The 24,800-nt window shown below is 40.9% G+C and overlaps 1 protein-coding gene and 1 pseudogene across 1 annotated transcript in view; one reads left to right on the top strand and one right to left on the bottom strand.

The window, feature by feature from the left end:
• The window catches only part of LOC100496508 (Fc receptor-like protein 5), a 297,411-nt gene that overhangs the window by 68,145 nt on the left and 204,466 nt on the right, over positions 1–24,800 (bottom strand).
• Positions 5,183–5,334, top strand: LOC116407392 (annotated as a pseudogene).

Genomic DNA, 24,800 nt, shown 5'->3' on the forward strand with positions numbered 1-24,800 from the left:
TATATATAATTCCTGTGTTCAGTGTAAATAGAAAACCCCCAGTTGCTAGGGGAATAATATAAAATGTATACTCCTGAAACACCCAGAGGTGCCACCAATTATACAAGTGCTTAGTTTTCTTTTAAAAGTATCCGTCAAGCCTACTAAATAACAAGGGGAGGCCATTTACTCAAATTGTCATTTTAGTGGTTTTAGAGGTTTTTGAAACCTTGAAAAATAAATAACTTTCCCTAGAGGAACTCCATGTCAGTACTTACTGGGATAGCCCCTCCCTCCTGCTCCCATCACAAGAACCCTCCCCAAATCTTTAAAAGACCAACCACACCCACTTACCAGTGTCTTTTTGGTCCTGGTCCTTCTGCTTCTGCTCCCGCTAGAAGCAATTTTTTTTTTAACCTTAGGAAAGCATTGGATCTGCCCATAAGGCGTCCAAGGGACAGGGGTTTTTTAGTCTATGGGACCTTTTTTATTCCCCAGCACATTACCTCATATCTTGGAGTTTTCTGGGTTCCAGCTCCTGGATCAGGTAGGGCACAGTTGTACAATGTTGGTAGCCATGTCTGCCTGTGTCTCAGTTGCCTTCCTGTATTGCCATTGGAACATTTGGTGGCAAGTGCTTATCCCCCATCTGTGTGCCCTCCAGGCCTGTGGCAATGGTGTATGTGGCCCCTACACCCCTTTATTTTTACAGATGGGCGAGGGAGGTGGCAGTGAGCATAGGGTCAGTCAGTAATTAGGCATAGTTAGTTAGCGGCCTGAGACTTAATGCCAACTGTTACTTGTTCTTTGTCCCCAAAGCAGGTAATACATCTTTTTTTTTTTTTTTCAATGGAGGCAAGGTTCATGGCTGGCTGCCTCCTTCAACAGACTTTCCTAAGGCTGAGGTATTCTTAAAAAAATAAATAAATAAAAACTAGAAATGGCTGCACACTTTGGCCCTTGTAGGAGGCACTAACACCAAGTATCCAATTGCCTCTGTGTTATCTTAGCAGTTGGGTTTCCAGGAGCCTCAGGTAAGTGCTGCCGTCACAGTAGGATTGTGAGGCCTGTCTGTCTGGGGAATGAACCCGGTGTTCTGCAATATGGTGAGGGGGCCTGATTACAGCCTGACTTATTAGCAGCAGATAAGGTATGTGTCCTGTTCTGCAGTATACTGAGCTCTGGCTAATTGTTCACATGAAACCAGTAGCCTTATGGATATAGGTAGCTGGGTTTATAGGCAATGTGTTCTTATGCTGACTTATAATGTGCTGAGTTCTGGTTAATTACTTACCTGAATCTAGTAGCCATTATAGATACTGTACATGTAATCAGGCTTGCAGGCAAGGTGTCACTATTCTGTTCTGTTACTCACCTGGAACCAGATGCCCTAATGGAGGTAGGTCACTGGGCTGGCAGGCTGCTAGGCTCTGATATATACTTATGAAGTCGTTTGCACCTGGATAGAAAACTGGCTACAGGATCGGGTACAGAGGGGGGTTGTTAATGATACATTCTCTACTTGGAGTAAGGTTCTCAGTGGGGTCCCTCAGGGTTCTGTACTGGGTCCACTTTTGTTTAAGTTTAGGTTAAGATAGGTCAGTATAGGGTGTGTGGGTGCTGGGTTTACTTGGATGGGTTGAACTTGATGGACTCTGGGTCTTTTTTCAACCCTATGTAACTATGATTGATGTTTGTTCCATCAGATCAGCACTGGCCAAATAGATTGAGTCTAATTAAACAATAAAGAATCTCATTTGTTTTCTAAAACCACTGGCGCCCCAGTTACTTGTCAGATCAGTGTGGTTAACCCTTCCTTCAACACTACTGTGAGGGCCCACTTGAGAGGAAAGAGTCCAGTAACCCGTGCTCTACTGGGAGTTGCAACTGGTAGAGTTCCATGCATGATACAATAAAACAGCAGCACACAAGGTAAATTTGATATATTCATCCCTCTATTAAAACCACACTCACACTCACACACTAATCTTCTTCTAAGAACAAGCACACTAAAGGTGAACTTAACGGGAAAGTAATTATTTAATGCAGATTTAAAAAAAAAAAAAAAGTGCCAAAATGCTTTTGCATTGTTTATTTATTACAGATTTTACAAAGTCATTATTTAAGTCTACAGAATGTATCTCTGTACTACTACTTTCACTAAGAACTTATATGGACTATTATGGAGGATTGTGGCATTTATGACAAAGGGGTATATTTATCATGCTGTGTAAAAAGAGGAATAAAGCATTACTGGTGATGTTGCCCAGGGCAACCAATCAGCAACAGTTAGAAAACTAAAGCAAAGCATCTGATTGGCTGCTATGAGCAACATCACCGGTTTTACTCCACTTTTTACACAGCATGATAAATATACCCTATAGTGTTGTCACCATTAAAGAGGAGGACAGAAAACTGTGAGGTTAACTTATTATATTAGCCCTGATAAAGGGCCAAAAAGGACATAAACTCTGCATACTTTGAAATATGTGGATTGGATTAAAGGAGACATATCTTATAGAAATTAAGACGGTATCAGTGAATTATACTCCTCTAGATATAGAAGGATTGTGCTTAAAAAGTTGTGTTTCAGGCTGATTTATTGAGAAATTCCACCAAAACCCCAATAGTCCCGCCCATCTGTTCCACTTCCTGCTGGCTGGATGTGCGGGGGGGGGCGCAGCACTGCAGGATAGGAACCAATCAGCAGCTAGGCTGACCTGATATGGAACTGAAGGCTGTCTTTGCTTGTGTGAGTGCAGGGCTGTGATTGGCTCTCCCCCTCCTACTGTGCTTCTGGTAGGGACCATTAGAACACGCCCACTCTTCATTTGAAACAGGGACAGAGAACTCTAGGATCTATAGGGAGCTCCAATAAAGGGGCCATTGTTACAGATAGGATTCATTTTAGCAAAAAGTGAAACCAGCACCGTATATTATTCATAATTGCCTACAAAATTAGGATTTTTCTCATTTATCCAATATATCTCCATTAAGGAGCCCTGGTCCAGAATTTGATCTATCTATCTCTATCTATCTCTATATATGTATCTATCTATCATCTCTGCACTCTCCATTTGCTAGGGCAGTGTTTTCAGTGATGGACGTTGCGGATTCATCCAAGGAAAACAAATGAAGAGCAGTATAGGTTGGGTTTACTTGGAAGGGTTGAACTTGATGGACTCTGGTCTTTTTTCAAGACAATGTAATCTCTATCTCCCACTACTTTCCTATAGTTCTATAAGTCTTGATGTGGTGAAAGGTTAAAAAGATTCCCCAGATGAAAACGAGTGAAGACAATATCAGTCTCAAATGATTCAGCCGGAAAATGATTTGGGGTCCAACTGAAATCAAAGATAGGGAAGTTCATAAGACAATTAAAGGAGCGATATTTCCATAGGTTCATATTCAACCCATGTTGCCTCTACAGTGATGTCCCTCAACCAAAGTTGGGCATGATTCTCTAAGGCAAAATGGGGATTTTTTAATCAATTATTCTGATTCCCTGTATGTGGATATTAATTTCTCTGCTCCTCTTCCTCACACTGCCGGTTGGAGTTTGTACCTCACAGGTATATTTCCCAGAATCCTCCAGCTGAGCTGAGGGGACTCCATATTGGTTGGATAAACTGAATCCCTGCACATTGTGCCCATTTCTGTAGAAAGCAAACTGCAGCTCTGTAGTCTCTCTGTGTGGGCGGAGCTCTGTGTCACATGTAATGGTCATGTGATCTCCTTCTCTCACCTGATCTGGCCTCACTTTTATTTGTGGAGCAGGGAAGAGCTCTGCAATACATATATAACACCCATCTCAAGGATTATTGGATATGATGAAAAAACTGTATGATTGTGTAGCATGTCATTATGTTATTAAGGGATCAGGTAAGTGACTTGCTATCCAGAATGCTGGGGATCTACATTTGGGATCTTTCCATAATTTAAATACCAATTAGATGTGAATTAGATGCAGTTGTGCCAGAAATCGTTGGTGTTTGAAGGCTGACAAAATGGCGCCTGAGCTTGATCCTTTAGGCACAATTTTGTCACATCCGTTGGCTTCTGTGGGAAACCCTGGAGATACCTCCACTATTAAATGGGGGGGATAATTCCAGGGTGATCCTAGATCAATAGGAGCCACTTTGGGCAATTTGGTGGGATGGAATGAGTAGTGCCCAGTTCAACTATACAGAAGTATAAAAAGTGGCTCTGTATGTACAATAAGTCCCCTTAAAAATATTATTTATTCACCTAAAGTAGCATAACTATATTCTCATTCACTTACAAATTACATACAACAATGTGAGAGCGACACATGCAGCACTGATACTTCCAGTGGGTTTTACTTGACACTGAGATGTATAGTTCAGCTCCATAAGTGTGATAAATAGTTCCAAAAGAAGAATTAAAATATATATCTTTTCTACATCTGTATGTACCAGACGCAGTAACAGTACACAAAAAGAGATCGTTCCCGCACACCCAGGCTCTCCAAAAAAATTCAACGCCCGGTGCTCACTGTTAAAGGGATCGGCCCCCTCCAAAATCCAGTGCAACAAGAAAAACAGGTGGCACTCAGAGCTGCAAACAAGGGAACAAGCCCTTTACATTTTATTTGCGGATATGCAACGTTTCGGGGTCAGATAGCCCCTTTCTCAAGCATAGCAAGATGCTATGTTTTTTACCTGAGAGACAGAGCTGGGGCTTTTAAAGCCACTTTTATATGTTTTTACATGTTTTTACATGTCGTCTTTGTCACTTTTGCACTTATTTTGGATTTTGTGCACTGACCTCAGGGTTTTTAAGCACTTTATCCTGGGCCCTGGAGTGGGCGCACCTTGTGGTGGGACCTCTTCGGAGGTCCACTTATACCCGGACCCCTTCTTCGCTTTGGCTGGAAGGGGGATGGATAAAGGGGTCTCCCTAGCCTTGCGGCAAAGGAGACCCGAAGACCCTTGCCTGCTGGTCTTTTGGCCGGGGAGGTCGGGGATAAAGAGGTTCCGAAGGGGTTCCTGAAGAATTCCAGGACCATGATGTGCCTTTTGGCCGGTGGACCCAGAGTTTTTACGGACTTAGCCTCTTTGGAGGCTAAGTCATTGCACCCTTTGCACTTTGTGTGGCACTTTTAGTGAGCACTTTTTGAGCACTGGGTGTCTTGAAGCACAGCGGGCTTCAATAAAAAAAACCAAAAAAACCTGAGAGACAGAGCTTTATGCAGTGGCAGTATCATAGCCAATGAGGTCCGGCCGAGGCGTGATTATTGCTAATTGTGATGAAGCTGAATGAAAACGGAGGAGCTGTGTTCCTATTAGGGAAGAGCTGCCGGCTTATTTTTTGTCAGGGGCTTCGCACATGCTCAATATGCCTAATCATGCTTCACCTCTCGCCCCAGCCATTAGGTATTTTCCTTTTTTTTACTTCCAGCTGGAGCCTTACCAAGGCGAATAATGGCATTGCACCCGCACACTTCAGCACCCTTTTTGTGTTTGATTTGTGCACCCTGGATAGATGTCATAGTCCTCTGGGCTTGACCCTAGGCCAAGACTTGGTGGTTCTCACCCTAGCTTCGGCGAAGGTGGATCTGCCCGCACATGCTGTTCATTGGCAAAAGCCTTGGATACATGAGCATCGGAGCCCATGCCTTCGGGTAAGACTCACAGGCGATGACTCAACCTGAGAGACAGGGAATCCCCTTCATGAACAGCAGGGGCCGGCCTGGCACTGGTAATCCCCACTGTCTGATACTGTGCTACTCCAAATTATGAGACTCTGCTGATCCCCAGATATCCGGTGTCCATCTCTGTACCAGGAATATCCCAGGTTCCCTTGGGCAGTAGGAGCCACATTACAGCTCAAGGTTACTGGTTCTCCTTGGAACATTGGGCTCCAATTTGGGGAGAAGGAAACCACAGGTCTCACAGTTTTTGCATCAGTTACTCAGTACAACTGTTACTGTAATGTTTATTTACAATATCAGAAATGGAAATTTAAACCCTTTGCTATACATATTTGCCACATTGTTCCATCAGGTTGACAGCCAGAACGATCACGATTGGAGAATGTAAAGAAAGAGAAGCTGTGGCTTTTATTCACTTCCACCCATAAAGAACTAACATCTGAGCACAAAGGTGAGATGAGGTGGAACAGACCATGGTGTTCTATGTGATACAAGCGATAAAGTATTACCGTGAAGTAAGTCTGTGAAACCATGACTGATATGTGGTTTTTGAAACCACAACTATTTAAGTAGTTATGAAATTAGTGTAGCATGTAAACTTGAAGGGGAACTGTCACCCCCAATATAATTCCAATTCTTCTCTATTGTGTTTGTTGAGCAAAATCAACTTCACTTACACTATATAAATAGTATAAATCTTGTTCTTGGAATTACTCGGCAAGTAGGCAGCGCCATTTTGTTGACACTGTTATTTAGTCAAGCTTTGCATTCTGCCAAAATCTTGTTTTATGTTTCGGAACGAGGGACCTGATGTCCATGCACTGGTTACATAATTAGATGGTAAGGAGGGAGGGGGAAAGTAAGTGCTGACTGGAAAGTAAAAGCAGTAACGTATTATTAGACCATGTTAGTACCAAGATCATATGACAGGTGACATTTCTGGGGGAAAAGAAAGTTAACTGTACTTACAGATTAGGACCATCACCATGATGGACACTGTGCAATAAGTCAGTAATTGGAACCTTCTTATGGTAGAACAGCAACACACTGCAGAGAATTTTTAAATAGAGAATTTTTAAACAGGAAATTCAACACAACTTTGGTCAACGTTTCCTGCCCCCAGTTTCCTTTCTCATAGAGATGGCCAAATGTACAATAGGTAAGTACGATGTAAGCACTATGTTGTATAAGCACTATACAGCCAACCGCTTAGGGCCTGGTTTATGATTTCTCAAACCTTTTCATTGCCAGCTCCTCTTCATCACCAGATTCTAGATTTATGTTCTTTGTATAAATGATTAGAACAATAGACAGGTGGTCATTCTGTGTGTGACCCCCCCCCCCTGTACACTTTCCATCTGATCAGCCCATGTATAGCAACCTCAAAGGTGGCAAAAAGATTGGAAAACCTGGCTCCAGTGAAGGTATCATGGGACGACTAGATATTAACCCCTGCAGGGTCACCATAAGAAACTTTGGGGGCCCGTAAAAGGTATTTATGTGGGCACCCCCATGAACACAAGTGGTCAGTACCAAAATTCTGGCCATGCCCCTTGTGTGTTCCATTGAGTAACATGCATTCAGTTGGAGCTTGTCGCATCTTGGAAAGTGTCAGTGACACTGCACATGCTCAGTGGGCTCTGGGCAGTGGTTGAGAAGCTGAGCTTAGGGGGTCTTTGCAAATTATCAAGCAAAAAAGTGAGGTTCATCTGTTAAAGAAGCTGATGCTACAGGTCAGTCTGATTATTAAATTCCAATGCAGATTACACTGGTGTCTGACCTGCCATCTAGTAATTATCTGTATTAATTTCTAGTCAGCCTTAAGCTCTTGCGAGCAGGGCCCTCCCCCTAGGGGCACATTTACTAACCCACGAACGGGCCGAATGTGTCCGATTTCATTTTTTTCGTAATGATCGGTAATTTTGCGATTTTTTTCGGCGTCTTTACGATTTTTGCGTAAAAACGCGAGTTTTTCGGCGTCTTTACGATTTTTGCGTAAAAACGCAAGTTTTTCGTAGCCATTCCGAAAGTTGAGCAAAGTTGTGATTTTTTCGTAGCGTTAAAACTTGCGCGAAACGTCGCGCCTTTTAAGTTTTAACGCTACGAAAAAGGCGCGACTTTGCGCGCAAGTGTTAACGCTACGAAAAAATCGCGACTTTGCGCAACTTTTGTAATGGCTACGAAAAACTCGCGTTTTTATGCAAAAATCGTAAAGATGCCGAAAAAATCGCGTTTTTACGCAAAAATCGTAAAGACGCCGAAAAAAATCGCAAAAAATACGAAAAAGTCGCAAAATGTTCGTTTCCAATCGGAATTTTTCCAATTCGGATTCGAAATCGTGTCTTAGTAAATCAGCCCCCTAGTGTCTCTGATCCTCATCCAATGTAACTGCAAACCATTTTTGTGAATTGTTTATATGTTCTGTCTTTTGTAACCCTCTATTCTGTAAAGCGCTGCGTAAATTGATGGCGCTATATAAATAATAATAATAAACTTTTATTATCAACAAAACTTTTTTGTTGATAATAAAAAAATAAAGGTGCAGAAGGTGCTGCTATGTGGTAATTTCCTGTGTTACAATTCTATTTATGAAACACACAATGACACAGACAGAGCACCGTGCCACAGGAAGCCGCCACGTACTGACCATTTTCTCAGTTACGGCAAAATGTTAGAAATGATATGATGACGACTCTAATCTGTAAGTACATTTTTATTTGTTTTTATTTATTTACTTATTTATTTTTCATAAATATGCACTGCAAATCTTGGTAATTGCCCTAGAACAACTTGCTTAATTATTGAATGAACCCATAATGTACCTTGGTGCGGTATAACCCACTTTGGGCAGCAAGATCTATAGTAGAATGCGGGACTTACTGTGACGGCACGGCCCGCCCCCGTTGCCAGGCAGGAGAGGTGGCAACCCTTGATACACCCCTTCTGCTGTGGCTTTTTTAAGAGTAAAATGTTTACTTGGTACCAATATACACATACAAACAGCTTTGCTAAAAGAAAGATCACAGTAAATAAACACAGCAAATAAAATCATAATTTTTTGCCGTTAAAAAGCACCAATTGGAAATTGGGCTTTTTTTCTAAACATTCTAATTCTTTTTATAAATTGGAAAATTTGTTCAGACCTCCTTAACTGTCTTATTTTCGGATTTGGAGTTGTTGCAGTCATGTCGCATAGAGCAGTCGGAGAAGTTGTCACTTTTTTTATCCCCACAACTTTTAGTACTGAAAAATTATTTAAAAAAAAAAAATCTGACCCTTAGTAATTGGCCCCATAGAGAGTGTGTGTGTATATGTATATATATAGGACCCATTATCCAGAATGCTTGGGACCAAGGGTATTCCGGATAAGGGGTCTTTCCATATTTTGGATCTTCATACCTTAAGTCTACTAAAAAATCAATAAAACATTCATTAAACCCAATAGGATTATTTTGCATCCAATAAAGATTATTTATATCTTAGTTGGGATCAAGTACAGGTACTGTTTTATTATTACAGAGAAAAGGGAATCATTTAACCATTAAATAAACCCAATAGGGCTGTTCTGCCCCCAATAAGGGGTAATTATATCTTAGTTGGGATCAAGTACAGGTACTGTTTTATTATTACAGAGAAAAGGGAATCATTTAACCATTAAATAAACCCAATAGGGCTGTTCTGCCCCAATAAGGGGTAATTATATCTTAGTTGGGATCAAGTAAAGGTACTGTTTTATTATTACAGAGAAAAGGGAATCATTTAACCATTAAATAAACCCAATAAGGCTGTTCTGCCCCAATAAGGGGTAATTATATCTTAGTTGGGATCAAGTACAGGTACTGTTTTATTATTACAGAGAAAAGGGAATCATTTAACCATTAAATAAACCCAATAGGGCTGTTCTGCCCCAATAAGGGGTAATTATATCTTAGTTGGGATCAAGTACAGGTACTGTTTTATTATTACAGAGAAAAGGGAATCATTTAACCATTAAATAAACCCAATAGGGCTGTTCTGCCCCCAATAAGGGGTAATTATATCTTAGTTGGGATCAAGTACAGGTACTGTTTTATTATTACAGAGAAAAGGGAATCATTTAACCATTAAATAAACCCAATAGGGCTGTTCTGCCCCAATAAGGGGTAATTATATCTTAGTTGGGATCAAGTACAGGTACTGTTTTATTATTACAGAGAAAAGGGAATCATTTAACCATGAAATAAACCCAATAGGGCTGTTCTGCCCCAATAAGGGGTAATTATATCTTAGTTGGGATCAAGTACAGGTACTGTTTTATTATTACAGAGAAAAGCGAATCATTTAACCATTAAATAAACCCAATAGGACTGTTCTGCCCCAATAAGGGGTAATTATATCTTAGTTGGGATCAAGTACAGGTACTGTTTTATTATTACAGAGAAAAAGGAAATCAATTTTAAAAATCTGAATTATTTTCTTAAAATGGAGTCTATGGAAGACAGGCTTTCCATAATTTAGATCTTTCTAGATATTGGGTGAATAAATAAGCCCCTTTTACAGAATAATGATTTCATCAGCTTGCCTTTTCCATTCATTATACAGCACAAAAGTAAAGGCTTTCCTTGTAAATATAGTTTTTTTAAACATACAGTATAAAACATATAAAAATATAGTTTTTTGGTATAACATCTCTTGATGGTTTCATATTATTTTTTTTATTTTTTAGTGGAAACTGTAATTGTAGGGTTTTTCTCCAAGAAGCCATTGTGCTGCCATATATATTATACATTTAAGAACATATCTATTTTTTTTTCAAAGTTATTTATATTAACATGGTCAACATATTTATGTTAACAGGTCATCTACTCCTGTTTACGGCATTTTTTGTTGAAACATCAGGTAGGAAATATTTAACACATCATTGATTAAATAACTGTTGTATAATAAAGCATTGTGTAACTGCTTGGGAATAAAATCTAACCCTAAAAGGGAGTCACACCATATGGAAATGATAGATAATTATACAATCCAGAACGCAAAATGAGATAAAGGGGAAAAAGAGGAAAACATTGCTGAACCTCTGGCAGCCGTGCTGGGAACCCTTTTCAGTTTTCAATATTTCTACATAAAGATGACCTAAAATATGAAACTGTACTTTCCATATAACAGAAGAAAGTAGAGGGCATTAAAAAAAACCCTCAAATTACAGTCCAATCCAAAATTACTGGCACCTTATTACCTTTTTTTTTTTAAAAAAAACCTCACACATTATAGTTCTATAATTTGCTAACTAACATTGCCAACTGGAGCACAAACACAATAACTCTAGCACAAATCCTACATGTAGAGAGACAGGATTTCTGCCAGTTACATTGAAAGAGTTAGTTTTAATACATCTTCTAGACAAAGGGAGACGCCACCAAAAAGATGCACTAGACCTTACTGTCAAACAAAATCTCCTTCATGAAGAGAGACAAGAGAGACAGATCCTGAGATTGGGACAGTGAAAAGAAACTTTATTCATTTATAAACAGTACAGAATTGTGAATAACTATATTTAGAAGGTTTCTTTTCATGAGATGAAATACAAAAATAATATAGTAAAATTTTCATTTTAACAATAGTTCCCTAATATCCTTCTTAAAGCTGGCCATACCCAGACTGATATAATCATACAAAACAAAGTTTTGATTTTCGGATTGTGTGTGGGCTCCAAATTATTGTCCTGACAAATTAAGTACAATGGCGATCGGTTGTTTAATCAGTCAGACAGGTTAGAAAATTTCGGGTGGATAATGATAATATCTGTGCATTTATTGCCTACCTGACAATATCCATAGGTGTATTTCCAGGACAAAAACTTTCGTACAATTGTGGCCTGGCAATTATTAATTGGACAGAACATTGTCCAATTTGTTGTTTTTACAAATTCAATCCTACAATTTTAATCTGAATGTTTTAGATCATTGCAATAAAATGTATATCCAAACATATCTAAACGTTTGTCGCAAGTCAACTAAAATCAAATGTGAATGGCCACCTTAAGGCTACTTAACAAGGCACTTCAGAAGACACTACATTCCTCTTTGATTTGTTTATAATGCCATTATCTCCTACTCTCCTCACCCTAATTATCCTTCTCTAGTACGCTCTCTCTTCTCTACCTTCGCTATATTTTGCTATGCTTTCTATTTCCCCTTATTTAATAATTTTCCTTTCCCCACCCCAGATAAAAAAAGTAAATCCCAATATGCTCTTCACATCCTGGTAGATGTTTATTTTTTAAATTGCTCTGTATAATTTCTTTAAATAACACTCTCTCCACTTATAACCTCCCTGCTTTCCCATAAACCTGTCTGATTTGCCTCATTTATTTCCTTGCCAGTCTTCTATTAAGCCTTCACTCCTGTCCGGCCATATGGTCTCAGACCAGTTCCACCAGTATAAATTTCAAGCAAAGATAAAAAGAAAATAAAAGAAAAAGAACAACACAATGATCTTTTCTAGTTTGGAGAACTGGGGAGGAGGTAACAGGGGGTAATTGATGGAGCAGGAGAATATGGGAGCAGGAAGCTAAGAAAGCTGGGATCTGGCTTTATTGAGTAACAGGAAATAACAGGCCTAAGTTCCTAAGACACTCTTCTTCGTCATTGAGACCATAGAGATAATCTGCACACCGAGTATTTTATGATAAAGGAGAAAAAGTAGGAATTGTAGAGATGAACGCACATAAATATGTATGTATTCTACTTCCACCCCAGATAGGACATAATCTGCCATTTTTTGTACTTTGCATTCTGCCTTCCTCCTTATACATGTTGCTGCAGAAACCTATGGATGACCCCCATAAATGAACACAATTTTGTCCTTTGTTGCAAAAAAATGACTATTTCCCAGCATATCAAGTCCTTTACCCATCATCAATAACTGGTGTCAGACAAGGGAGTGACTAGGAGATGGCAAAGCCTAATATACCATAGTTTTTGAATCTGTAATAAAACTAAATTCTTAGGCAGTTTATCACTGTATCAATTTGCCTTACTACAGAATGGTAATGCATAAACTAAACTCTGTGCCTGTAGGAGCTGCTGTAGGAGCTGTGGTTTCCCTCTCCCCAAACTGGACCCCAATATTCCTAGGGGAGTCTGTAACTCTGAGCTGTAATGTGGCTCCTACTGCCCAAGGGAACCTGGGATATTCCTGGTACAGGGATGGACACCGGATATCTGGGGATCAGCAGAGTTTTGTCATCCATAGTAGCAAATGGTCTGACATAGGGAATTACCAGTGCCAGGTCGGTGCCAATGAGAGAAGTGATCCTGTTCGTCTGGATTTTAAGCCTGGTGAGTTAAAATATTTAAATCTGAAAATTATCCAATATAAGGGAAGATTCATTTAGATCTTGAAAACATTATTTCTTTGATTTCAGGTTGGGTCATCCTGCAGGCGCCCCCTGCTGTTCATGAAGGGGACTCCCTGTCTCTCAAGTGTTACAGTCGGCCTGGATATGATACAAGGAACCCAGTATTTTACAAGGACAATAAGGCCATTGGGTCCCCAGTCAGTGGCTCTGAGTTACAGATAGGGAGAGTGGATGTTACTGCGTCTGGTACATACGGGTGTAAAAAAGAAATATTTTTTCATTATCTTGTTGGCAATCGTTATCGCTCTCATGGAGCTGAACAATATGTTAGAGTACAAGGTAAGGCCCAATTGAAACCAATGTTACATTCAGTGCAGAGAAACAGTAAATGTGCATAAACATTATCTGTTACTCTCATTGGCTTGGTAGAGATGGCACTATTGAATTGAATGTATTAGTAAAATGCAGTTAATAGAATAATTATAAACAGTGAAAAAGATTATGTGCTGTGTGTCAAGAGACACAAGAGGAAGAGGGTTCCTGACCCATACAGCTTGCAATCTATGTGACTTAGTAATATACAGACTGGAATAAAGGGTAATACATCCTACAATTTTTAGTCCCCCCACTGTAACTAAATAAGTTTCATTTTGAAGAGGTTGAGGGATGGTTCATTACAGAGGAATCAAATTCCAATAAGTAGAAACGAGAAAAAAGAAGTTTAATATGGAAGTGGTAGTGGATGTGGTTGATTTGAAAACTCAGAGGAACAGAGGAGACAACCAGAAACATATAGAAGGACCAGTGTACAGATAGATGGTGTGTAGATGGTGTGGAAGGTGTGGAAAGATGTAAATGGTAATAGAAGGATTTTGATTGAAGTTTTTATTTACATAAACTGGGGCAATGTCAAAGATTTTAACAGGAAAAATGGGCTCTTTCTTAGGACCAAGTGTATTCTACCAGCAGAAATAATATACACTTAGGGGGTGAGGTGGGGTAAGTGGGTAAATGTATGATTTGTTAGTTGCTTTAAAGAGCAAGAAAGTGATCTTAACAAGTAGTTCATTTTCTAAAAGCATAACAGCTGGAAGAAAGGAGGGGTTTGCTTATACAGAGGACTTCTCTGATGACAAGTGGGTTATTTTACTTGTCCCCATAGGAAGTAGTTCTAGACGAGCATAATTAAATCAAAAATCAAGTTTGCTCTCTTTAGTGCTAGAAATAAATACATATTTCCTAATTAATACAACTGGTAAACGTATGTTCGGCCCTAGCCAAATTCTTTGAACTAATGTTGAAAAAGCGATGTACTACCCATTTAATATGATGAAAGAAGGAAATGTTAATTGTCAAAAGAATAAACCAAGCTTAATTAATGGGGTTTATAAGCATGGCACTAGTAATAGGGTCATGTTTGAGTTGAATTTGAGTTAGGTACAGTTTGTGATGTGATTGGTTCATCCAAAAGAAGATGAAGACAGTAAGTCATCTTGGTCTCAATATCAGCAGTCAGCTAAGGCCGTCTTAAGACTGTATAATGAGTCAATGATGCTTCCTAAAGAGAGAATACACATAAAAAGAGGGATGAATAAAGAATCTTAAGGCACCCCAACAGAGAAGGTAACAGAGAAGGTAACAAGAGAACCAGGATGCAGTTTATAGATACCAGATAATAGAGAATTTCCATAAGAATTTAATGTGTGTTAAACTTTCTGGCTAAATCCTGATAAGAACAGGAAAGTGCCATTTGGCCTTAGCAGTCTGAACATCATTTTTAATTTTACATAAGGTGGTCTCAATGGAGTGTGCAGTCAAAAGATTGCATAGGGCTCAGCTGATTTTAAAGTATGAAGTAAATTTGGTATTTGGGAAAAGACAAGAACATTGAAATATCCGTGGTAATAAATCAAGTCAACTAGACTTTCTTTGTTTTTCTTGAAGCTGTTTTACCAGTCATCCAACTGGCTTTCTCAATTCAGAATGACTTGTACAAAGATCTTCCTGGAATAAATACCCTGGAATGTTGCTCCAATCAGCATTATCTGTTTTTCATAACCAACATGGGGTGCAGTGTTTATTGTATTAGCACGATTGGAGCTTTGAGGTCATTCTGAATTGAGAAAACCAGTTGGATGACCAACAAAACGTCTTCAAGAAAAACCTAACAAGCCCAGTTGATTTGACGTATTGCTAAAATATACCATTACCTGGAGGAATGAGAATCTTCATAAATGTTGAGGTGTTAAGAAGAGATAGAAGGGATCAGGGTGGTAGTAAGAGAGACAGAATGGGATCATTTGGGCCTTTTTAAAAATAGATTTGACATGGGCCTTTTTGAATGAAGAATAGAAAGTACCAGAAGCTAGAGAAGAAGTGAAAATATGAGTAAGGGCTGGTTATGCTGTTTAGATTTATAATATTGAGAGACCTGACAAAACCAAACATTTCAGTCATTGTAATAATATCTTATAATTATTGCAGAGATCTTTTCTCCCCCTCAAAATATTAATTCTAGAGTGAGGGAATGGAATATAAATAATCTTCTGGTCTAGCCAAGATACAAGGCGATGCAATCCTGTTCAGGGTTTGTGTGAAGAAATCTTTTATTCTGAAATAGAAGCCATATATTATAAATATATATTTCCCTTTCTAGAGCTCTTCAGTAGACCACAAATAAAAGTGAGGCCAGATCCCGTAATGCAAAGAGATCACATGACCATAACATGTGACACAAAGCTCAGCCCACGCAGAGCGACTACAGAGCTGCAGTTTGCTTTCTACAGAAATGGGCACAATGTGCAGGGATTCAGTTTATCCAACCAATATGGAGTCCCCTCAGCTCAGCTGGAGGATTCTGGGAAATATACCTGTGAGGTACAAACTCCAACCGACAGTGTGAGGAAGAGGAGCAGAGAGGCAGATATCCACATACAGGGTGAGTACAAATGGGTTCTTGTTTCTCTTACCTTGAGCAGGTTAATCTGTTCTGCACTTTGCTGCATTTAATTCACTTTGTTTAATATGGGATTAAGGAAATGATTTATTGTATTTACATAGGGACTATAAAGAGTTTGATCACACCAATTAGGTTTATGCAACTCTTATTGGTTAAATAGGACCACAATAAAGCTGTGCATAAGGCCACAATTAACCCTTTCACTGCCAGCCATTTTGAACAAAGTGGAACTTCTACTGCCAGACAGTTTTTGAACATTTTGCACTGTTTCACTTTAGGGGCTTTTCCTCGGGGGGACTTTTAGTTTACCCAGGAAAACTATATATCATTTTTTTTCAGGACAACCTAAGCTTTCAAAATATGGTGGAATTTTTGTGTAATTCCAATTCTGTAACAAGATATGCACTTCTAAATGTCTAATAATATTTTCCATAATATAAACACATACACCAGAAACAAAAATTATTTTATGCACAAAAATACAACTGATTTGGAATGTCCCATGTCTCCTGAATGTGCCAATACCAAATATATATAGTTTTATGGAGATTTCTCACTTGTATAGGTCACAAACTCCCAGCAGTACACTACCAAATTTCGAAAGAACTTCTCCAGAAAGCTGCGTACTCTAGATTTCAAGGCCAAAAATTCCACTAACAGAAGGTTTATCCCAGAAAATTATAAATTTTTAGAAAAAACTGATTCTTTGGAAACCAGAATAGGTAGAACTGCCTGTCTACTCCATACTGCCAAGTCGCAATGCTTTACTAAAGTTATTGGTTTTTATCAAAATTTGTGAAATTTCTTAAAAATCGCTTCAAAGTTTCCAGTCTATAGTATCTTATCTCCTACAGGTCATAAAGTAACCAGATAAAACACCCTAAATATGAACGCCAGGGGTCTACTGAACAGTTTGATGCCCAATATGTATAGGTTTCCCTAAGTATGTGGCATGTAGGTGCCCCAATGTGAACATACCCCCATATATACTGTCATTTCTGTCATTTCAGCTTCTGCAAAATCAACACATTTACATCATTTTGTGTGGGATAAAGCTAGTAAAACATACACATTCTGACGAATCGAACATAGTTAAATAGTCCTTTCTACACCAAAGTACCAATCTGCAAAGCTTTCCTAAAGTTAGTGAATTCTAAGAAATCATTTCGGAAAATCCCCTAAAAATATTGTAATTTGCCGCATTTAACTCACACAATTTCTTGCATACAAAGGCAAATCACCCCAAATAGGAACACCTAAGGTCTGCAGAACAGTTTGATGCCCTATATGCATAGATATACCAAACTATGTGGCGTACAGGGCTACCCAAATAAAAATAGTGCACATGAATTTTTACATATGATGCTCCGGCTCGTGCAATTTTTTGCACCTGGTATGTGTATTATGTGCCATAAGACCCCCTAACAGTATGGAGACCCTAGAAAACCATACATTTTCCGAAAGCACACATTCTGACAAAACAAAAATGGGTAAATACATCTTTCTACTGAAAACTACCAAACTACAAAGTTATGCTAAACAGAACGGTTTTTATGACATTTCTGAAAATCATCACAAAGCTTGCAATTTACCTCATTATGTACCCCCACAATTTGTAACATATCCACATAAAACACTCTAAATATGAACGCCAGGGGTCTACTGAACAGTTTGATGCCCAATATGCATAGATTTACCAAACTATGTGGTGTATAGAGGAAGCCAAATTGGAATACAGCAGACAAAATGTCCATATGCAAGACAAGTAACAAAGAACAATATGAAATGCAATAGAATCTACATGTCTGGCTTTTCCTTTGGGGCCCTGGGGTGATCGCACCCCAGGGGCCACTAGTTACCCCCCTGTGCTCGTTGTCTAGGGGGTTCTTTACCTTGCACTCGTTCTCTGCACTCAGATTAAGCGCCAAGCGCAGAGAACAAGTGCAATATAAAGAAAACCTAGCTCCTAAGTGATTAGCGCCTAACATCTTTTTATGCCAGCATGTAGGAGCTATGTCATTGGCAAGGAAAGGGTTAATACTTCAGTGCTGCTCCATATATAGTGAGGTGAATGCATAACCTGCCACATAAACTTATAAGTGAAGTATTATATATTATGTATTGCAGCAGAATTTGCATCACAATTATGGCTCGACTCAACAGAATACAATCCTTGTTAATCTATTTTATATAAAGGCCATATCCAGGCAAAGAATGTTTTTATATGGAAGTAAAATATTTTTTCCCTAGAGCTGTTTTCATATCCAACAATAAAAGTGAGGCCAGATCAGGTGACAGAAGGAGATCACATGACCATAACATGTGACACAAAGCTCAGCCCACACAGAGAGACTACAGAGCTGCAGTTTGCTTTCTACAGAAATGGGCACAATGTGCAGGGATTCAGTTTATCCAACCAATATGGAGTCCCCTCAGCTCAGCTGGAGGATTCTGGGAATTATACCTGTGAGGTACAGACTCCAACCGGCAGTGTGAGGAAGAGGAGCAGAGAGGCACATATCCACATACAGGGTGAGTATGAATGAATAAAAAAATCATATAGACTTGTAATATGTATGTAAGTCCTCTGCCAGCAGCTTAAATATATATATTCTTTTCTAGAGCTTGTCTCTTACCTACAAATAAATGTAAGTTCAGAGCAGGTGACAGAAGGAGATCACATGACCATAACATGTGACACAGAGCTCAGCCCACACAGAGAGACTACAGAGCTGCAGTTTGCTTTCTACAGAAATGGGCACAATGTGCAGGGATTCAACTCATCCAACCAATATGGAGTCCCCTCAGCTCAGCTGGAGGATTCTGGGAATTATACCTGTGAGGTACAAACTCCAACCGGCAGTGTGAGGAAGAGGAGCAGAGAATCACTTATTCAGATACAAGGTAAGTAGAAACCAACTAATGTTTCCTTTTCTATCTTCTAAAATATTTATCCTATTCTATAGGGTTTTTTTCTGTAGTCCGTTGTATTAAATTTGGCTTGTGAAATTGTTCACTGACAGAAAATCCTGTTTTCAGTTATAGGCTATAGTTCATGTCGGTTGGATTGATAGAACTCCATTCTCAAAAATAAAAACTTTCACAGACTTAATTTGCAAAAGTAATTGCTACTGAAATCAGAATATATATAACTTTTACTATTTTCTTTTACTTTTTGACTGCGTGTACAATGTAGCAGTAGCCTGGTCTCCTCCAGCAAAGACTCCATTTCCCACAAAGATTTTCATCAGGAGCCAGGGCTTCTTTAAAGGAACAGTAACACCAAAAAATGAAAGTGTTTTAAAGTAATTAAAATATAATGTACAGTTGCCCTGCGCTGGTAAAACTGGTAAGTTTGCAACAGAAACGCTACTATAGTTCATATAAATGAGCGGCTATGTCAACACGGGGGCAGCCATTCAAGCTGGGAAAAAGGAGAAAGGCACAGGCACATAGCAGATAACAGATAAGCTTTGTAGAATATAATGGGGTTTTATCTGTTATCTGCTAAGTAACCTGTGCCTTTTCTCCTGTAAATGGCTGCCCCCGGGGCTACAGAGCAGCTTTATTATATAATCTATAGTAGTCTTTCTAAGGAAAACACACCAGTTGTACCAGTACAGGGCAGCATTACATTATATAGTAATTACTTTTATACACATACTGTGCCTTTAAGGTACCAGTGGGTCCAGGGCAAAGATCTCATTGAAGCCCCTACAATTGCTCCAATATGTTTCTTATTGGCGTACACTCAGGCAGGGAAACTTGATAAGGCAGGAAATACAGAAAAAGTCTGTGCTTACTGAAATTAGGGATGCACCGAATCCACTATTTTAGGATTTGCCCTGAATCTGAATCCTTCTGAAATAGTCAGAATTTTGTCCAAATCCTGAACTGAATCCTGCATTCGGTGTATCCCTAACTGAAACAGACACGAGGTCCAGGCGTGGCAATCTGTAAACTGTAATCACAAATACCAGCATTATATTTAAATATAAGCTTTAGGAGTATTTGTTCTAATAAAAAGTAAAATTATATTCAGCTCTCAATGCTGATTAAGGGGTCTGCCATGTCAGGGATGTTGCCATGCCAGAAAAGGGGCAGGGTTGCAACATAATGGGGGAGGACTGGATGGAGATTGGGTGGTAGGCAGGGTTACAAAGCTGTTTTGGAGATAGAGGGAAAGTGGGGTGGTCCAGGGGCAGAACAACTTGGGATTACAAATTTACCTGCAAGTACATTTAGGGACCCCTAGGCATTAGAGTCCCTATGGCTTTAAATCCCTACTGCCTATTTCCTAGTGCTGTTGCTGGGCAAAGCACCATGTATCTAGTTCATACTACCTTGTGCCTTATTGGTTTAGTTAGGATGACCACTCCCCTTGCAGACTGATAAAGTGTCTAGCAAGGAGGGGTGGCTTCCTCTTTGGCTGCCTTCTGACTCTCAGGGAACATCTCCATTGAGCCTGGGATCAGACTAGGCCCCAGTAAAGCCATCTGCCCTAGAGTAGCCCCTTGGTGCTCTAGTGAAAGTTGGGGACAGGGCCACGTGAATGAGGAGAAGTTAGTGGTAGGATAGATCCTGTTATAGCACACTCTAGATAGTGTGAGATAGTCAGGGTTATCTAGCAAGAGCAGCATTGGCTCCAACATAGGAGAAAGTTAAGGGTTTAGCAATACCCAGGCTCTGTTTGCCTTGCTGTAGGGACCGCAGTTCAGACACAGGTATCAGGCAGTATCTACCCCTGATCCACCTTTGGCTGTAGGGATCCGGTCCAGTAAAGGGTGATCATCCTTAGGATTGCTTCTGCTCCACATCTGCTCCACTGTGGTGTCACTCTGTTTCTGCATATAACAACTGCCTTTAACCATTGTATCATCTATCTTCACTATTGTGAGTATAACCCTGCATCAACCTTGTCTGTGACAATAAACGTTCTATAGTTATTCAGCAAAGAACCTTCTGGCATCCTAATTACTACCTCTGCACCATACAGTCTCAGGGAGTTGTAGTTCTACAACATCATCATCTCTAAAATAGCTCCTAAAGGTCATCTCCCACTTAGCGGAGGCCCATCCTGGGAAAGGGGGATCGCATGTAACACATGCTCTACCTAATACTAGTCTGGATTGACCCTTTACTGGCCAAATAGGTGTTACATTTGGCGCCCAACGTGGGGCGGAGCCAGCAAATATTGTTTTTTACCATTACGGAGCCATTACCTGAGGACTGAGCTGTTTGTGTGCATATCACTTTAAAAATCGCTGACAGGTTGCCGGACTCGATAGGGAAAGGGCACCTGCAGCGTCTGATCGTAAAAACTACGTTCTAGTTGGCCGTGGGTTCGGGTCTTGAAGGTTCCCCCGGGTGCACCCATTGACTAGAAATCTGTCAATCATCTCTGTGGAACTTTGGTGCACTTTCTGTAATCCCGCGCGAAGTCCCACCTTGTTTACGAGACTTGGCAGGGCGGTGCCTGCCCATAAAAGGGTGGGTCGGCCATTTTGTGAACCATTCCCTAGTCAGACGCAAGCGCGACCACTGCTCCGTTGGAACTACGTCTCTGCTGCGGCCTACTGAGGAGAAATTCTATGTTCTATCACCAAAGCCTAAGTAATTCAGCCTGCCCTACCTACCCTGTACATCCACAGAGGAGGACAACCGGGGGCTGAAGGGAGTACCGCGCAATGCCAGGATCCTCGGCTGAGGCCTGGATACATCTGCTGGACTACCACAAGGCACGAGTGAGTACTACCGCGGCTGCGGCTCACCCTAAATAACCACAAAACCGTATCCGGATCCTCCATTGAGACCTGAATAATATACGGAACTTTCCAAATATTTCCATAGTGTTACCGCGGTGCGGAACACTTACCGGACTTTACCTTATTTTACCCCAGCTTCCTATCAGCACCACTAACCCCCGCAGGGATGGCCGAAAGGGGCTGGGATGGGTGGCCCGATCCGGAGGTCCCGGAAGGGAGCCACTCATTCACCACCAAACCCGTTATACCGCCACCATCCCCACTACGTTATATATGGACTGGCATGTTTGGGGAGCAATATGTAAGTGAGACTGCTACAGAAATTGTACCCTATTGTGGCGCCTGTGGGAAGCAAGTATGGCGTGTATTGCGAAACATCAAGGCCCGGTGCCCTTATTGCCAGAACCGGAGCTGGGCTGGGCCAACCCATGTAGATAGCCCCTCCACAGCGGCGGATACCCCGTCTACCTCAAGGGATCCGAAAGGGAAGGTACACACCGATCCCCAGGGGGAGGCCATAATTACGCAAGAGAGTTCAGCCGCTCCTCATAGTCCTAAGGAGTCCTTCAAGGCCATGTCGGTGCAAAGCTTACCGATTGTCACCGCTACCACCGTAAAGGAGGAAGGGCCCACTTGGCTGAGGACTGTATCAGAATTAAACCTAAAAGTCGCTGAGCCGGACGTAGTAGCCAGGGCTGCTGCGAGGAGAGGTAGGCCCCGTGTTGCCACATCCGTGAGCGGGTCCACTGCGGCACAACCACCTGGCACTCCTACTCCGGAAACCAAAAATTCTAAAGAAAAGTCCCCTAAACCTAGGTGGGACTTAATGGAGTTTGGTACCCCCTCTGACGAATCGTCTTTCAAGGAGGAGGATCCCATCATTGTGGTACTGCCATCTGCACCTCAATTACCTCCTTACATGCCCATATCAGATGACCACTTCTGGGTAGCACCTGGACGGGCAGACCCAGCTAAGCAGCGTACGGTGTCCCGTATACAGCGAATCATCAATGCCCATGTATTGGAAAGGTGGGGGTATTACATGCCTTATGGGCCCGAATGGGTCTATGATGAAGTGGAAGCGCACCTAGAGGAATGGATCTACGGTGAGCTGGTCCGCAGGGAGAAGCTGAGAACACGGGGAGTGTTCCACAGCGATCCCAACCAGAGGCAAAAGGATGTGAATTATCTTTATGACATATCCAAAGAATGGTGGTTCGGTAGGACCATTCTGAAACACTTTGTCAAGAGTTGTGGGAAATACCAAGAAGATAGGTATTTCAGCCTCTCAGCGGATCTTCCCCAGGGTGGCCGGGTTGACAAACCGCATCCGGCCTACTACATATCATTTGAGGATACCTTGGCCAAACATGACATTCACATATGAAGTCCATGGGGGTTTCCTCAGGATGGGGATATTTTTTTTAGTCCACCTTTTAGAGACTCCCAGCTGATAGAGATACTCTAGGGTGTGACCCTGTTTTCCACTTGCCCCATAATAATGGGCTTTGTTCTTTGTTTAAGCTCTCAATTGAGAGACCTTATTTATGACTGTATATAGTTGGGTTCTAGAGACAGGACTGCTGAGCCCCATCTCACTACAACTTCTACAGTAACCTACCACTGGGTAGGAACCATCTTGTTTTCACACCCTATGGAGTGCATGTTGGGAGATTCATGAACACTGAGTTAGGGTGGGACAGATGGACTTAATAAAGTTGGGGAGGTGGAAATGTTTGCAGTTGCGTGAACTTAACTAACTTTCTTTTACAGTCAAAGTATTGTGCCTGGGATCCCTGAAAGCAGCAGGATTTCCCATGTAAGTGTGTACCTGAGCATCCCTGGTGCAGGTCTGGGAGGTGACTCATGGTTCTCCAAGTAATATGCCTGAGTGATCCATAGGACACTCAAGAAGTGTATATAAGTTTGGGTAACAGTAACTGAAACAGTTTAAATTGTGCCTTTAACTTCTTTAATCCACAGGAACCATTGTACCTAGGTATTCCTCAGGAGAGGATACCAGAAGAGGATGTTTGGTACTGTGTTTATGATTTTGCAATTTTATAATGTGCATTCCATTTAATTTACCATTGCCGGGTCGGAATGGGTTTCTCCCCGGGTGAATGTAGGGAGCCCTAGGTATTAGAGTCCCTATGGCTTTAAATCCCTACTGCCTATTTCCTAGTGCTGTTGCTGGGCAAAGCACCATGTATCTAGTTCATACTACCTTGTGCCTTATTGGTTTAGTTAGGATGACCACTCCCCTTGCAGACTGATAAAGTGTCTAGCAAGGAGGGGTGGCTTCCTCTTTGGCTGCCTTCTGACTCTCAGGAAACATCTCCATTGAGCCTGGGATCAGACTGGGCCCCAGTAAAGCCATCTGCCCTAGAGTAGCCCCTTGGTGCTCTAGTGAAAGTCGGAGACAGGGCCCTGTGAATGAGGAGAAGTTAGTGGAAGGATAGATCCTGTTATAGCACACTCTAGATAGTGTGAGATAGTCAGGGTTATCTAGCAAGAGCAGCATTGGCTCCAACATAGGAGAAAGTAAAGGGTTTAGCAATACCCAGGCTCTGGTTGCCTTGCTGTAGGGACCGCAGTTCAGACACAGGTATCAGGCAGTATCTACCCCTGACCCACCGTTGGCTGTAGGGATCCGGTCCAGTAAAGGGTGATCATCCTTAGGATTGCTTCTGCTCTATATCTGCTCCACTGTGGTGTCACTCTGTTTCTGCATATAACAACTGCCATTAACCATTGTATCATCTATCTTCACTATTGTGAGTATAACCCTGCATCAACCTTGTCTGTGACAATAAATGTTCTATAGTTATTCAGCAAAGAACCTTCTGGGGTCCTAATTACTACCTCTACACCATACAGCCTCAGGGAGTTGTAGTTCTACAACATCCTCATCTCTAAAATAGCTCCTAAAGGTCATCTCCCACTTAGCGGAGGCCCATCCTGGGAAAGGGGGATCGCATGTAACACATGCTCTACCTAATACTAGTCTGGATTGACCCTTTACTGGCCAAATAGGTGTTACATACATTTGTAAATTTGTAATACTGACCCCAACCTTGG

The sequence above is a fragment of the Xenopus tropicalis genome, chromosome 8 (genome assembly GCF_000004195.4).
Source record: "Xenopus tropicalis strain Nigerian chromosome 8, UCB_Xtro_10.0, whole genome shotgun sequence".
Classification (NCBI taxonomy): Eukaryota; Metazoa; Chordata; class Amphibia; order Anura; family Pipidae; genus Xenopus; species Xenopus tropicalis.